General features: G+C 44.0%; 1 non-coding gene across 1 annotated transcript; it reads right to left on the bottom strand.

Annotated features, from left to right (window-relative positions):
- Window positions 1-13093: 13093 nt before the first annotated feature.
- On the bottom strand, window positions 13094-13166 carry TRNAK-CUU (transfer RNA lysine (anticodon CUU)). Its single transcript has one exon. It is a non-coding gene; the product is annotated as a tRNA-Lys (tRNA).
- Window positions 13167-15845: the final 2679 nt, after the last annotated feature.

The following is a 15845-nucleotide window of genomic DNA, read 5'->3' as shown; positions in this document are numbered from 1 at the left end:
AAGCTAACCGCTTTTACTTTATATTGGCTCTGATACCATTTGTTAAGAAGCTAATCAATACACCAAAAGCTTCAAGATAGGCTTTAGGGCAGAAGGAACTTGTCAAATTAAGCTATTAAACCCTTCTAATCATAACATCAGTAGTAAGTGTAATTGGGAATCATCACAAACTCTTGTAAGTCAAAACCATGTGAGTTCATATGTTTGAGCTTCTGTGGGGACCACCCTGATGTGTGTGTGGAATCCAAACCGTGAATCAGGTGTGATGCTTCATCTTTAACGTGCATCCCAAAACTCAGGCAAACCAACTGTTGGGGAAAAATATGACAAGTCCGGAGACCTGGTTATGGAATGGACCAACTCTACTGACACAACCCGAGGATCCGAGGTAACGGGTCCAACGGAGGCAAGACAGTAAAGCCTAAAGAAAAGACTTAACTCGGATTGCAGAAAATAAATTCCGACCGAGAGATAAAGAGTCAAGAGCCATAGGCCGAATACATAAGACACATAAAGTTGTCTCGGATAACGAGCCAGCAACGTCTAAATGGGATCAACTAAGGTCCAAAGGCTAGAAGTCGCCCGATCGATCAAAAAACCGACTCATATTAAGTCGGTTGTAGTGTCAATTATCGGAATAAGAAGGAGTATTGGTTATGAGCCGACTTTGTTTCATCCGATAGAAGATAAGAAGCCCTGTCCTTGCAGCCAACCAAGACTCATCTATTACAAGAGTCGGTCAAGGCCGAGCCGAGTAAGGAAGAGATGGTATAAGCATGAATACCGTCCCGGAAATCTTGTGAAAGGATTCCCGACCCCGATAATCTCTGGATTGGGAAGCATCCGTAAGTAGATTGCAATCAAATCAAATCTCCTAAGATTGGGGAGAGAATCCCTGCACGGCAGGACCTCTCACTCCTATAAAAGAAGGACGTCTCTAAGATCAAAGGTATGCAGAAAACCCTTCTAAAAATCCTTCCTACACTATCCAGTCACTGACTTAGGCATCGGAGGGTCCCCGGCTCTAGTCAGGGTCTCCTTTGTTTCATCCTTGTGCAGATGGTAGATCAGAAGGAAGGCCCACTAGTTTTGTGCATCAACAACATCCATTTTCCTATCCAGGGTCTCCTTTGTTTCATCCTTGTGCTGGCGGTAGATCAGAAGGAAGGCCCACCAGTTTTTTGCATCAACAGATTGGCGCCGTCTGTGGGAAACGGTACAAAACTTCATTTTCCATGCTCTATCCAGAAGCTGTAAACGCGCTCTAATGGTGATAACTAGAAGAACGGTTCAGGAAGAGCCAAATGAAGCTGTTGTTACTGGACCACCAGGTGCAACCGAAGCCCACGGAGCTCAAAATCAACCCGACAACCGCCAGGATCCCGATGCTCATCCAGCAGCCTTTGTCGTGACAAGAAATACCTAGCGAAACCGAGGCAATGGGCGGCTGGATAAAGAGGTCCAGGAGCTTAGATCCGACATAAATGTCATTAAACAAATGTTGAAATAGATACATCGCAACAAGTTCAGCCCTATGCTCAGACGACCAACGTCCCACAACAAGTCGCCGACCCTGAGCCTATTGCTCCGTGATCGGCAATCCCTCAGCAAAGTCAGCCCCACAGTCCGTCCGAGCTAGCACCCGCTCATTCCGCGACTACCGTGCTACCCCCCACTAATCTCCGACATGAGATCGATCGACGGAGGCGCAGTCGGCCTCCGGTTGAGGGAATGGCAAAAAGTGACGAACCCTGAAAAGTCGACCTCCAGGACTTCAGGAAAGAAGTACGGGAAGAAATTGTGGACATGAAGCAGAGTCGGAATGCACATCAAAATAGGCCCGAAACAAAGGCATCCCCGTTTGTGGAGGAAGTAATGCAGGCTCGGCTACCGGAACGGTTTCGTCTTCCACAAATTACACCTTTCACCGGTAAAACCGACCCAACTGAACACATCGAATGCTTTCGAACATACATGGAATTGCATGATACCTTGGCGCCGTGATGTGCCAAGCTTTTTCCCTCACCTTAGCCAACGTAGCTCGACTTTAGTTCAAACAGCTAAAACCAAAGTCCATTAGCTCGCTTGCGGAGCTCGATGATGCATTCATCACCAACTTCAATGGGGGGAAGAAGTTGAAGCCCCCTGCGCATCTGAACAACATAGTTCAGAAGGAGGGAGAACTACTGAAAGACTATATCAAGCGTTTCAATTTTGAGTCGCTCCAAGTTCGGAAACATTCAAAGGAGACAGCACTCAATTCCATCATGCAAGGGGTTAGGGACAAGCCGTTTCTGGCATCTCTAGACAAGAATCTGCCTATGACTCTGGCTAAGTTTATGACTTGGTCGGATAAGTAGGCGAATGCCGAGGAAACACAAAATTTGCATGAGGCTGCCCAGAGTGCGAAAACCTTAGCCAAAGAGTCAGCCAAAAAGGAAGTTGACTCGGCCGGAGGGAAGAAGCGCAAGGAAGACCGAACGCGCGATGAACGTAAGTCGGAAAAACAACCCGACCGAAAGTTTTCAACCTATACCTCACTCAACAAGCCTCAAGAGCAGATTTTGTCAGTTGGCCAAATAAGCTTCGAAGTAATCCGAACAGGCGGAATGAGGATAAATATTGTCACTACCATCGCGATCATGGCCACAATACAAGTGATTGTTATCACTTGAAGGAAGAGATCGAAAGGCTTATCCAAGAAGGCCGACTCAGAGAACACATTGAAAGAACCGGGATAGTGGAAGAACGCCCGGGTGACAACTGATCCAAGGAGGAAATCCGGACTATTGTCGGTGGTCCCCGAGGCGAAGGCGACTCAAATAATGCTCGAAAAAATCACGCTAGGAGCATCAGTCGACCTGAGTCCGAGATCCTGATCATAGCTCGGCCTTCGAAAGAAAAGAAGAGAGAAAAGTACTGTATCTCGTTCACCGATGAAGATACTCGAGGCATTCACCATCCCCATGATGATGCATTAGTCATCACTCTCACCATCGCAAACCGTAAGGTATTTCGCATACTCGTCAACACAGGATCGTCTGCTGACGTGTTGTTCACTCAGGCATTCGACAAAATGGGTACTGAACGATCGGCATTGTAACCTGTTCGTACCCCACTGGTCGGATTCTCAGGAGGACAGATACTCTCAGAAGGAATCATCTCACTGCCACTTACTGCTGGAAACCCTCCTCATCAAGAGACAGTTATGGTCGACTTTTTGATAGTCGATCAGTTATCAGTTTATAATGCTATACTCAGCCGACCTTCTCTAAGTCTCCTCCAAGCCGTAGTATCTACATACCACCTCTCCATGAAATTTTCAACTGACTCGGGAATAGGAGTCGTCAAAGGAGATCAACACGATGCACTGCGTTGCTACGCAACAGCCGTAAAAGTCCCGGCCGAGGTATCAATGATCGAGTCACTGGATCCCCGAGTTGAAACTCACGAACGAGGACAACCGGTGGAAGACCTTGTTTCGGTACCTTTGGTCGAGACCGATGAATCCAAAACGGTGCGGATTGGCTCGTCTCTGCAGTCACCCCTAAAAGATAATCTGATAGCCCTGCTCCGACGATATGCTGATGTATTCGCATAGAGCCATGAAGACATGCTAGGGATCAACCCTTCGGTGATGACTCACCGACTCAACAGCGATCCGACCTACCGGCCGATCCAATAGAAGCGACGCCCGCTCGGTCCTGAAAGGTATACTATCATTGAAGAAGAGGTCTTCAAGGCCAAATTCATAGAAGAGATATACTATCCGGAATAGGTAGCTAATGTCGTACTTGTTAAGAAAGCCAATGGGAAGTAGCAAGTCTGTATTGACTATACCGACCTAAACAAAGCCTGCCTAAAGGACAGCTTTCCTCTTCTGGGGATTGATCAGTTGGTGGATAGCACTGTGGAGCACGAACTTCTGAGTTTTATAGATGCTTATTCAGGGTATAATCAAATTATAATGCATCAATCTAATAAATCTAAAACTACCTTTGTCACTAACAAAGGTCTTTATTGTTACTGGGTAATGTCGTTTGGTTTGAAAAACACTGGGGCAACTTATCAAAGATTAGTAAACAAAATATTCGCTCGGCAAATCGGCCAAACCATGAACTTATACATTGACGACATGCTTCTCAAAAGTATACATGCGGCCGACCTAGAAGAAATATTCCTGATCTTACGCAAGTTCCAAATGAAGTTGAATCCGAGCAAATGCGCCTTTGGCGTAAGCGCGGAAAAGTTCCTCAGATTCCTGGTCAGCCAACAAGGGATTGAGGTAAATCCGGAAAAGATTAAGGCATTGCTCGACATGGAGTCTCTAAAGACGATCAAAGACATACAAAGGCTGACCGGACGAGTAGCCGCACTCAATCGCTTCCTCTCCCAAGCTACCGATAAATGCCTCCCATTCTTTAAACAACTGAAGGGACAGTAAACTGTGGATTGGATGAAAGAGTGTGAAGCAACGTTCCAGCAATTTAAGTCTTATCTCAGATCTCCACCTCTCTTGTCGAAACTCGAACTAGGGGAAGCTCTGCTGTTATATCTCGCAGTGTCCGACGCAGCGGTTAGCTCGGTTCTAATACGGGAGCACGAAGAAAAGCAGCTGTCAGTCTATTACGTTACAAGGCACTGTTATCGGCAGAGACAAGATATCCACTCCTGGAAAAAGTGGCATTAGTCCTGGTAGTCTCCTTGCAACAACTTTGGCCATATTTCCAAGCTCATACCATTGTCGTTATGACCGACCTCCCACTGCGTCAGATCCTTCAAAAACCAGAAGCATCCGGCTGACTTACGAAGTGGGCAATCGAACTCAGCGAATTCGACATCCAATACAAGCCAAGAGTAGTAATCAAGGGACAAGCCGTGGCCGACTTCATTGATGAAGTGACACCACAAACCGATCCAATGACTACGCATGGTACCGAGCCTATTGAGGCTACGACAGCTTCTCCTGAGTCAGCACCCGACCCAATCTCTTGGAAGCTGTATGTCGACGGCTCCTCCAACTCGAAGGTAAGCAGGGCAGGAGTCATCCTAGAAACTTCCAATCAAACCTACATACAATATGCCTTACGACTTGGATTTCAAGCCTCGAACAATACAGCAGAATATTAAGCTTTATTGCTCGGCCTCCGACTTGCAGTCAGTTTGGGTGTTATTCATCTCAACGTCTTTAGTGATTCGCAATTAGTCGTCAATCAAGTCACCGGTGTATATCAGACACATAAAGAGCAATTGAAAGCATACATGGAGAAAGCCAAAGAGTTAATCAATGGATTTCAACAATGTGTGATTACTTGGATCCCTCGGACAGAAAACGCTAAAGCCGATCTACAAGCGAAACTTGCCTCTGCCGACGAAGACAACATACTCAGGTCCATTCCAATCGAATACTTCGTTAAGCCGAGTATCAATGAACCGGTCAGCTCGACCATACACACAATTGATTCAGAGCCTACTTGGCTCGACCCAATCGTCAAATATCTCGATAATGGAGTTGCCCATGCTGAGGCTCGATGATTGAAGATCCGAGCTTCCCGTTACACTATACTCAACGGGGTGCTGTACAAGAAAGGCCACTATGCTCCGTTATTACGATGCCTAAACCCCAATGAAGCTGACTACGTACTCCGAGAGATCCACGAGGGGATTTGCGGAAACCATTCAGGAGGACGATCACTCGCACACAAGGTTTTACGTCAGGGATACTATTGGCCTACCATCCAGAAGATGCTCGTAACCTCGTTCAAAGATGCGACAAATGCCAACGGTTTGCGGCCATTCCGAGGCAACCCCCGGAAGAACTGACTCCTATGATCGGTCCTTGGCCCTTTACGTAATGGGGAATGACATCCTTGGACCACTCCCCATGGGGAAAGGCCAGACCAAGTTTGCTGTTGTAGCAGTGGACTACTTCACAAAGTGGGCTGAGGCAGAGCTATTGGCAAGGATAACCGAACAGAAGATCACAGACTTTGTATGGAAAAACATTATCTGTCGGTTCGGGTTACCCCGAACTATTATTACCAACAATGGGAAGCAGTTCGATAATAGGAGCTATCGAGAGATGTGCGATAATCTCAGGATCAGAAATGTATATTCATCGCCCCATCATCCTCAGATGAACGGACAAGTTGAAGCAGTCAACAAGATTATCAAACAGCATCTCCGAACCAAGCTCGACCGAGTTAAAGGAGCGTGGACTGAAGAACTCCCGAAGATACTGTGGGCATATCGAACAACGACTCGAATCGCTACGGGAGAAACTCCCTTCTCCCTTGCTTATGGCTCGGAAGCCGTCACTCCAGTTGAGATCGGGCTACCTTCGGCCCGAGTCAGTTCATTCAATGAAGAGGATAATGAAAAACTCTTAGCTCTCTGACTCGATCTTTTGGACGAACAAAGGGAAAAAGCTCAGCTACGAATGATGGCTCGGCAACGAGAAGTATCTCGATTCTACAATGCCCAAGTCAAGATCAGACGATTCCGAGTTGGAGATATGGTCTTCTGAAAAACGTTCCTAAATACCAAGGAAGTTGGTGCAGGCACACTGGGACCCAATTGGGAAGGACCCTATGTCGTTTCAAGCACCATCCGACCTAGAACGTATCAGCTAGAAAACCTAAATGGGCAGTTACTGCCTCATCTCTGGAACGCCAAGCATCTCAAAATCTACTACCCTTAGATCGGCTAGTCAAGTGTTAGGAAAAGTTCAAAAGAGTAAATAATGGAAAAACATGTAAACTGAGTCAATTGAATAAAACTAAGTATATTCATTTATCACTCCAAGTGTTTTACATCGGGTTATATCAGGCTCTACTACAGCATTACATTGAGGAAGTGACAAAAATAAAGGTAGAGACTGTCGGCTTCAACATAAGAAATCCTCTCATAGTTGCAGATGCCCTCGGGTCAGCCCTGAAGATTGGTGTGCTTGAAGCACTGGTGTGAGTGCCAAAACCAAGTGCTGGTGTGAGTGCCAAAAATGGAGCTAACTCGGCAGGTGGCAGATATTCAGCTACTGCCATCACTTGGAGCAACCTCTGGAGCCGCCTCGAACTCGACCTCAGTACCAGCCGCAGCCTCAGCCTCCGACCCCTCGGATCCAGAGGCACCTTCATCAAATCCTGAACAATCAAGGTCGGGAAAAGACCGCTTCATCAGGTGAATACAAGCTGTATACCCACTCTAATACAAGTGATCCCTCTCTTCCTCAAACTCTTGGGATTCGAGAAAGATCTGTACGGCCCGATCCTTGGCCTCCTTGGCCTCGTCGATGGCTCTCTGAATAGCTGCCTCAGCCTCAGCCTTGGTCCGAGCCAACTTATCCGCACAAGAGGCATGAGCCTGACGGATTCACCGACTCTCTTCTTGAGCCTCTGTCAGTAGCGAGGCCACGCGAGCACATTCGGCTCTGGCATCATCGGCGGCCTTCCTAACGAGTCCCAAGTCACCCAACAGAACGCCAGCCCGAATCAAGGAAGCCTCGACTTTTGCTCCCGCCTCAGCTGGCTACTTTTGAGCTGCAGTCGGATTTGAGCAGGCCTTAACCAAACAAGTGGTCAACTACAAAAGAAGAACGTGAAGCCAGATTGAGTCACCAATACAAGAAATCACAAACAAAAAGAGAGATCACAAACATTACCTCAAGGAGTATCTTCGCCGCATGACCAAGAGTTTGTAACGAAGGAGCATTGTAGAGACTAGCAAAGTCTCTCCTGCTCCCATGAATGATGGCCCAAGGGATCATCCCCGACATGACCCGCTGAAAAGGCGAAGGCTCCTGTTGAGTCATCCCCCCTCTTGAAGCCTCCCCTCTCTTATCCTCTCTCGGCTCCAGACCCTACTCCACAACAGGTCCTGACTCGGGAGCCACTTGGGACTTGGCAGCCACCGCATCCACCACTTTCGCCCTGTCTTCTAGATCGAAAAGATCAACCACGGTCGAGGTAGCCGAAGTCGTCGGCTCTTTGGCTCTCAGAGCTGCCTTTTACTTCTTTGAAGGCCGAGACTCTGATAGTAGAATCGATCTCGGAGGAGCCTTCATCTTGGAAGCAGGCTTAAGAAGGGGCCGAGCCTCAGCCATATCTGCATCAGGAGAAGTACAGAATTGGATAAAAAATCAAAAGAAGTGTGTCAAAATAGCTAGAGAGTACCTGTCACAGATGAGTCTAAGCCCAAGAGAAGAAGACGCTCTGGTTGAAGAAGAGTCTTCCAAGACCGATCCTCTGAACTTAGCGCCTTCAGATCCTTAATTCGAGTTAGAGCACCGACTTCTAGCTTCAACCTTTTCTTGGGAATATCTGCAGAACACACTCAGTCAAACTTAGAAATAGCACAGCAAGAAAATACAGAAAAAGGACATGCCGAGTCACCTGCTTCAGAGAACGCCCGAGGAACACGAGGTTCGAAGAGCCCAGACTCGGCAATCTCCCAGCGACCGCACGCCCAGAACCACCTCTCTCTCCAGTGCTTGTTAGACGTAGAAGGGTCGGTTATCAAAGGACCGCCTTTATTCCGTCAAGCGCACAAGAAGTACCAGCCGGGCTGTTGAGGGTTTGGCCGTACTTGGTACAGATAGAGGAACTCGTCGATAGTCAGTGAGGGTTGTTCTGTCTCAGCCCACAATACCGAACACCCGAACAAGTTCCTCCACCCGTTCAGAACTATCTACCCGGGAGCGATCTGGAGTCAGGAAAGGAAATCCCAAGCAATGGGTTGAAGGGGCAGATGTAAGCCGCATTGCATAACGACTTGAAAAATTGCGACCATCCCAGCAGGGGGACGGTCGGGTAATTCACTCGGGAGGGGAAGACGTAGAATAACTGAGTTAGGGACACAGTACTTGACTCGAATTCCATCCAAGTTTGCCTCAGTTAAGACCGAAGGGAACAGACCCCTCCACTCATCTCTAGCCTCCCCTCCCTCGGCAGCCTCCCCTTCCTCGTCTGCCGACTCAGCTACCCGAGCTGATCTCCTAAGAGGAACCAACTCAGTGGTTTCCTTAAATTCCTCATCCTCTTCCTCCAAGTCATCCCCAGGAGGATTGGGTCTCCTAGGGGCAGTCGACAGTGACACGCCACCGCCAGAAGGACCTGCTGAAGCAAGACGTTCTGCTGAAGTTCTAGAGACTTTCAGAAAATTGGAAAGCTTCATTGGCACCAATCGCCATCTCCGTCAGCAATGAGGGCGATTCCAAGACATTCTAGAGATGTCTCGCTTCATCCTCATCACCGGAAATCCCCTCCCGGGGACTTGAAGGACCACGCATTGCCATTAAGATTGAAAAGGAAAGGGAGAGAGAGAGTTAAAACTCACCAGAGAGGCGAAAAGCACACAGACGAGGAAGCAAAGAGAAAAAGGGAGATGGAAACAACGGGGAAAATGGCAACAACGAAGAAGAGAAAACGGGAGAAGAAGGAGCAGACGAGCAAAAATGGGGAAAAGGCATCCCGCTCCTCCTTTTATAGCTCTGCCACGTAGCAGAGGCATTTAAGGAGGAGTCGAATCGACACCTGTTTCGACTCCCCCGCCCGACACGTGGCGCACGTCAACTGACGCAAGTAACACCCTCGCCACGCGTTCGATGCTCATAAGCAGACGAAATGTTCTGACGGTTGTCTGCTCGTGCGACCTCAAGCATCCAACTAATGCCTGTTAGGGATGACATAAGAAGCATTAAATGTTCCATCATAACCTCGGTCTTCGATGTAAACCGACTCAGAAACTCATTACTCCTTAGTGTCAACACGACTGACACAAGAAGTAAGGGGGCTTACTGTTGGGGAAAAATACAACATGTCCGAAGACCCGGTTATGGAATGGACCAACTCTACTGACACAGTCCGAGGATCCGAGGTAACGGGTCCAACCGAAGCAAGACAGTAAGGCCTAAATGAGAGACTTAACTCGGATTGTAGAAAATAAATTTTAACCAAGAGATAAAGAGTCAAGAGCCATAGGCCGAATACATAAGACACCTAAAGTTGTCTCGGATAACGAGCTAGCAACGTCTAAAGGGGAACAACTAAGGTCCAAAGGCTAGAAGTCGCCCGATCGATCAGAAAACCGACTCATATTAAGTCGGTTGTAGTGTCGATTATCGGAATAAGGAGTATCGGTTATGAGCCGACTCTGTTTCATCCGATAGAAGATAAGAAGCCCTGTCCTTGCAGCCAGCCAAGACTCATCTATTACTAGAGTCGGTCAAGGCCGAGCCGAGTAAGGAAGAGACGGTATAAGCATGAATACCGTCCCGGAAATCTTGTGAAAGGATTCCCGACCCCAATAATCTCGGGATCGGGAAGCATCTGTAAGCAGATTGCAATCAAATCAAATCTCCTAAGATTGGGGAGAGAATCCCTGCACGGCAGGACCTCTCACTCCTATAAAAGAAGGACGTCTCTAAGATCAAAGGTACGCAGAAAACCCTTCTAAAAACCCTTCCTACACTGTCCAGTCACTGACTTAGGCATCGGAGGGTCCCCGGCTCTAGCCAGGGTCTCCTTTGTTTCATCCTTGTGTAGGCGGTAGATCAGAAGGAAGGCCCACCAGTTTTTTGCATCAACAACATCCATTTTCCTATCCAGGGTCTCCTTTGTTTCATCCTTGTGCAGGCGGTAGATCAGAAGGAAGGCCCACCAGTTTTTTGCATCAACACCAACAACTCGGTGGGCCACACTACAGGGAATAATGTAGAAATGCATAAAACATCTAAAGTGACATTGGCTGGTCCATCTGATCTATGAAATGGCCTAATTTTGGGGGTGTACCTACATAGTGATAGCGTATATACAGCACCTTGGGCCAATCTGGAAGTTTCTACTGTAGGCATTCCTTCTTCTGTGGGGTGTGGCTCACCTAAATCTTGGATTAGGCTTATTTTTAGTCCCTGGTCCTAAAATGAGGCGACATCTAATGAATGGTTTGGATGGGATGTATTTACACTTATTTTCGGCACCCTAACGTGGACCAATCAAAGGTTGCCACGTGCTCAAGCCACGAGACACAGCTGGCATGAAACCAACTCTAATATGAGAGGATTGTCATTTGCGCTTTCTTCCGCGAAATATATTTTGTTATAAATGCAAAGGCTTGAATCTTTACGCTCACCTTTTGTAAAGCAAATCAGCGCATGCCACGTGGCCATGTTTGTTGTGCCCATTAATGTGGCAATGTGCCAAGCATGCTTATAAAAGACCTGCCGATAAAACAGATCTAATACAAATCTGGCTATAATATTCTCAGTGAGGTCGTCTCTCGCAGTCCTTCTAAAATAGGAAATTTCCTCAGAGACGTTTAGAGATGGTGTAGCGTTTCGAGAAGATTTTGAAGATTCGAGGATGTGAAGATCTAACCTATGCCCAAGCAAACTTAGCCCATGTCAGGAGAAACAGACACATTAGCTTGGTTGGGTTTGGAGTTGCGCCCCGACAAGATAGGGAAAATGCAAAGGGGTTTGATGAATGATATGATCTAACCAATAATGGATTAGCATCTGACAGATTTGGGCCACTCATCAAGGAAATAGGAAGATGCAAAGAGATCGCCTAGATGCCCTACTAGGTGATCTGATCCAATGACTATGGTTCCATTGGGATTTAAAGAATGGGAGATCTTGATGTGACGGATCTAGTCCATCTCCGATAATAAATCAGTATTAAGTGTCAAATTCCACTCCTACGGTCAAGAACTGAGTGATTTATACCAGACCACTCAGGTGAATGGTCGTGTTGGATCTAAGGACAAATGCTCCCTTGACTAACAAGGATCCTATGAGGGAGCATCTACGTATGAGAGTGGAAATTTAAGATTCAATAGGTTCAGACTTTTCAGAAACCTTCCTAGTTCGAAGGTTCTGAATCTGCCAAGGAGATTTTCTTATCCAAAAAGCCCGAAACGTAAGAGTGAAGGATCGAGGATTAGCAAGGAAACTCCAGTAAAGGTTTCATCGCCTTGACAATCTATAAAATGAGCAATCGAATAAAAACTCGATGTCCTACGCTAAATACATCAACTTATCTTTTAAGTTATCTTTTTTAGCATAGCTTAGCCTAATTTTACATATCTGCTGCCTAGCGACTCTTGCTACAGTACCTTAGGAGTAAAGTAAATTTCTACAATTTTAAGTTGTGAGATTGTAATCATCTAAGTTTTGATTTAGTTGATCACACCCGCTCCGATCATCTTTTCCGATATGCACATCAAATGTTTATCCTTTATCTTTTATTTATTCATTTGGTTGACTTGCAGTTTGTCGATTGCAATGAACACCATTTCAAATATTAATGAAATCGTCAATAGTTTGCTTTCTTTAATTTGTACATGTATTCTTTTTTTTTATATAAATATATTAAACTTAAAAGTGTTGGTAAAAGAAAAAGTCTGTAAACTTACGTTTATTGTCACAAGGTAAAAAGAACTCATTCAAAAGGGCTAACCTCCACCCTTTCCCAAATCCCCTTAACACTAGCAGTTCAATCAAACTTTCGGTTGAGTAGTCTCTTGCATGCCTCACATCTTACAGACATCCAAAAATCCAATCTAAACCCTCAATCACACTAATGGTCCAGTTTAATTGAATTGACAGCAACATGATGAAAACATCATGGAGGGCCCTGAACAGATATTCTCCGGTTTTAGTCGTATCAAGACGTCAATATATGACTATGGCATTCTAGACAGGGTCCGCTATACGCGTGGTCCATATCATGTGCCATCCCACGGTCGTCCATGTCTTGTTCTCAAAATGTCACTTACGTAAACTTTCACGGGCATGGTTGTATCAGGGCGTCACCATTTGACAGTGGCACTCTACGTAGGGGCCACTAGATGAATGACCCCGATCATGTGGATGTGGGGCCCATTAGATGAATGGTGCAGATCATGTTAAGTTTGGATGGCTAGAATCATTCTCTAATAAAGAATAAATAAATAAAACTAGGTAGGGGCCTCTAGGTGAATGATCCCGATCATGTTAAGTTCGGATGGCTATGATCATTCTCTAACAAAGAAAAAACTAAAAAGTTTGGATGGCTAGGATCATTCTCCGAGAAAGAAAGAACTACAAAAATGCAACCGCCCACCGTGGGGCTCGAACCCACGACCACAAGGTTAAGAGCCTTGCGCTCTACCAACTGAGGTAGACGGGCTTGTTGATGAATACTTTCTAATATCTTAATTTCAAATGATATTTCCCTGTATAGTACTCCCAATGGTTTAATCAGAAACATCCGGTGCATGCGATACAATACATCAAGACTTCGTAGATGTGAGTCGGATATTGCAATATCTGTAGTTAATATATCTTACTTGAATATGGTGTGGATCCCTATGTTGTCTAAATAAGTTGTTTAGGTGTTATCCAACGAAATTAAGATAGTCAAGTAATAGGATATTCAATTAATATCTAATTAAAGATTAAAAATAAATTAAATATTTAAATAAAATTAATAAAAATACTTAAAGAGAAAAAAAAAATTATAACATATTTAACTAATCTCAAGCTAAAGCATTTAAACAAAAACTTATAAACTTTGACAAAAAATAAAGTCAATTAACAACAACAGTCAGTCACTGTATCAATTTATTATCCAATGTTAATGTCACTCAACACTGTAAAATTTAATATATCATATATTATTATTCAAGGGTTTTGCTAACTTCCCCACCTTCATGAGAATGTTACTATTCTTCCTTAAAAGTTTTTGGAGTGCTTAATCATTAATCTAAACCGTCCTCTCTTTCGTGCAACTAGAGACAAATTATAGGGCAAAGATCATGTCAATTGGATGATCCTAAACAACTGATCCGATCAACAGTATGAAAAATGGATAGTGAAGATCAAGCGAAGAAATAGAATAAGTCCAATTATCATTCTGAAATATATATTTGATAGATCCTACCTTTTATTGTTTATGATTCCAAAGTAGCACTTTGGTTTGATGATTTTAACTATGTAAGTTATGACTCCTGAACAACGGATGGTTCTAACAAGTTGGCCGTTGAAAGGGTTAGGATCATCCAATTGGTTTGATTGTGCCTAACTCCCAATAATACTATTAAATGAACCTGCCCGATTGATGATTGAGTGTCCCACGTGGCGTCCGATAGATCAGTTAACATGCCCACGAAGGTGGGGACCTTAGCAAAACCCATTATTTAATATTTTATTCAAATATATCATTAGTTGAGTAATTTGTGAAAATGTCATGGATAGTTGGGTGAGTGGACATGTACATATAATGTCGATTTCCAACCCACTTCAAAGTTGAAAAATCAGGTAGATTTCCAACCTACTTCAATAAGCAGGCAATCAGGTAAGATATTTTGAATCAGGTAGATCCCATTTTATCAATTCATATATGTAAAGTAATTGAGTAAATGAAAATCAACTGCTAGCCCTAGTAAGGGCTTCTAGCCTTTAGATCTGGACTATATTCCAATAATCCAATCTGTTTATATGAAGTCTCATTTTGTATTTGAAAATTCAACAGATAAAAGCTCTTAATTAAATTATTTCAATCCCTTTGATAATTTGGCTCGTGCTTTGGGTATTAAAGATCACCATAAAACTTAGTATAACGAAAGAATTAAAATACCCAAAAATCTTTTTGGGAAGCTTCCATCCAAGAGGAACCCTATCAAATAAATGGTTTGGATTATTGGAAATATCCTAAATACATCAAATAAGAGCGTCGATGTCTCTTATTGCAATAGGTCCAACATCATGGGCACATTTGCCAGATGCAAGTATCATTAGGGACCCATTCCATGCGCGACCACACATAAATAAATCATGAGACAATATAAAGAGTTGGTGTAGGACCGAAGTCATTCAATAAGTAACCACTTTAAGTTGTCCCACCTTGAAGATGGAAAGGTAGCCATTATGTCAATGGTTTCAATCAAAGAGACATGGGTTGGTTCCGCTTAATTCAATTGGATGTGGTTGGACGGTTAACTCAATCACGCTTAGGTTTTATAATGGCTTTTGAGTTTTTTAGAATCTCTTCTTCTTGGTGGGACTTATCAAATGAAAGGATTTGATGACATATATGTAAGACTTCTATAAGGTTAGCCTACTTGATCAATGATTTGGGTCTCTCTAAATGATGGATAACCTGATCAAGCATATAGGTGAACCCCACTAAATTTGTGGTCATATTAAAAACATGTAAGGGTGATACGTTTCTTTATATCATATTTGTTAGACTTAGAAACATTTAGCATGGAGTTATAAATGAGTTTTAATGAATTTTTTAGATAAATAAGTAAAATTGCCTCCATCCCGCCTCAAATAAATATTGATTGGGTCCCACACCTACAAACGATTGTGGAAGAAATTACCTTCCATCTCCTAACTTCCTCTAAAGGTGTAAGGTACAAAAGATTTGGCTTATCCAATTCAATGATTTTCTCCTGAGGCTTCTTACTTGGGTATGTAATTTCAATTTAGTTATTTTAATTCCCATAATTGATGCATAGATTAATCCCTCATTTCACAATTGAGGATATAATATACATATAATAGTGAGGCCTACATATAACTTAAGGGTTGTGTGTGTAGGCATGAGGTTTAGATAGGAGTTAAAAAGGCAAAGTCTGGGAGGCTTAGGTGAAACACAAATTGAGAAAACGTATTTATATGAAAACATTGTTATTCTTGTTTGTTTTGCGAGTTTTTTAGATACTTAAATTTTGGCCCATAAAGAAAATTGCTTTTTACATATTCTTACTTACAAAATAACGTTGTGAAAGAATTGGAGATTAAAGTCATGCTTAAATAGATGTATTGCACTTTATTGAAGTTGTAGAAGTGCAATGATTAC

Source organism: Magnolia sinica, chromosome 5 (assembly GCF_029962835.1).
Source record: "Magnolia sinica isolate HGM2019 chromosome 5, MsV1, whole genome shotgun sequence".
NCBI lineage: Eukaryota > Viridiplantae > Streptophyta > Magnoliopsida > Magnoliales > Magnoliaceae > Magnolia > Magnolia sinica.
This window is presented reverse-complemented; position numbering and strand designations above follow the sequence as displayed.